At 36.3% G+C, this 2,041-nt stretch overlaps 1 pseudogene; it reads right to left on the bottom strand.

Moving 5' to 3' along the window:
• Nucleotides 1-1,232: 1,232 nt before the first annotated feature.
• Nucleotides 1,233-1,711, bottom strand: LOC102823045 (annotated as a pseudogene).
• Nucleotides 1,712-2,041: the final 330 nt, after the last annotated feature.

Genomic DNA, 2,041 nt, shown 5'->3' on the forward strand with positions numbered 1-2,041 from the left:
TGTACTATTCTCACAATTGTTGCTGGGTCTCAGCCCATTGTTACAGCCACTGTCAGGCCATCTCATTGAGTATCTTTTTTTTTTTTTCTTTCGCTCTACTTTATCAAGCATGATGTCCTTTTCCAGGAATTAGTCCCTCCTGATAACATGTCCAAAGTATAAGAAGCAGAATTTTGTCATCTAACATTCTAAGGAGCATTCTGAATGTACTTCTTACAAGACAGACTTGTTCATTCTTCTGGCAGTCCATAGTATATTCAATATTCTTCACTAGCACCATAATTCAAAGACATCAGTTCTTCAGTTTTCCTTGTTCATTGCCCACCTTTAGAATGCATATGGTTGAAAATACCAAGTCTTAGATCCTGTGCATTTTAGTTCTCTTTAACACTTCAAAGAGGTCTTTTGCAGAAAGCAGATAAACCAAGTGCAATACACCCTTTGATTTCTTGACTGTTGCTTCCATCATCCTTGATTATGAAACCAAGTAAAATGAAATCCTTCTATCTTTTCTCCATTTATATACTGTTGTTTAATGGTCTAGCAGTGAGAATTTGTATTTTCTTTACATTGATGTGTAATCCATAACTAAATCCTATAGTCTTTCATCTTCCTCAGAGTAAAGAAGACGTGAAGCACTTCCTTTGTGTGCTTCTGCATGTTGTGTCATCTTCATGACAGAGGTTGTTAATCAGCCTTCCTCTAATCTTAATACCATTTTCTTCTTCATATAATCCAGTTTCTCAGTTTAGGTGCTCAGCATACAGTTGACCAAGTTATGAAGTGTCATAACCCATTTTGCACCATCATCTTGTTGACTATAAACAAATGGCAGTCTTTTTCCTAATGTTCACATTTTAGGAGTCAAATAGGATGATATAAGAATTGATCTAAGTAAGCAAACTGTTCTATTTTCTCATTCTTACATTTTAAAATATTGTTATTTTTTATTTCCATTTTATTGAGAATCAAAATAGGGATTGAAGGAAATTCTTCAACATAATTCAGAGTTTATATATAAATCCAACAGTTAACATTACTCTCAATGTAGAGAAACTGAAAGCATTCCTTTTTTTCTTTTTCCATAGTAAAACCATTTATTATCAAGTGAATTGGGAAACAAAATGAGCTTTAAATATATACATTTTGAGGGGGGAGGACACCATACCTCCACACAATTACAACCAAAGACCTGACATTTGTGTACCTCAGACATCTTTATTTCACTCCTGTTATGCCTTTACTTCATAGCTAATAGGTTCTAACAGCTCAGGTTCCTTTCTATTGGTTCTCACAAAGTGCATTTCTCTAGGGGGAGTAGACTGGCATTTTAACTGAACCCAGGTCACTTTATCTTTGGCTTCCTTCTTTTTCTGATCATTTTCCTTCACTTGCTTCAGGAGGTTGTCTCAGCTCTTAGAATGCTTAATATGCTCAATGCTCACATTAATTCTCTTGGCAAGAATCTTGCCCTTGACTTGCTTGTTCACAACAATGTCAACAGCATGCTGGGTCACATAGTAGACTCTTCCAATTTTGCCGTAGTAACATTTGTGGGGCATGCCTTTTCGAACTGTGCCCATTCCCTTGATGTCCACAATATCACCTTTCTTGTAGATTTGCATATATGTTGCCAAAGGAACAACCCCATGTTTTCTGAAAGGGCTGGAAAACATACAGCGAGTGCCCTCTTTGACTTTGTGTTCGTCATTGTGGTGGATTACTGCAAGATGGTGGCTCTGGCTGAAAGGGACTGAAAGCATTCCTTTTGCAAAAAGAACCAGAGAAGGAAACCCTTAATCACCACTTCCATTCAATATTGTGTTGGAAGTCTGATCCAGAGCTATATGCAAGAAAAGGAAATGAAACGTATACAGATTGGCAAAGAAGAAATGAAACTCTATTTTCAGGTGATATGAACCTATACATAGAAATCCTAAAGACTCAGCAAGAAAATTATTGAAACTCCTTGAATGATTCAGCATAGTAGCAGACATATGATCAATATACAAAAGTCTGTTGGATTCTTCTGTACTACTGA

The sequence above is a fragment of the Chrysochloris asiatica genome, unplaced genomic scaffold (assembly GCF_000296735.1).
Source record: "Chrysochloris asiatica unplaced genomic scaffold, ChrAsi1.0 scaffold00031, whole genome shotgun sequence".
In the NCBI taxonomy this organism is placed as follows: domain Eukaryota; kingdom Metazoa; phylum Chordata; class Mammalia; order Afrosoricida; family Chrysochloridae; genus Chrysochloris; species Chrysochloris asiatica.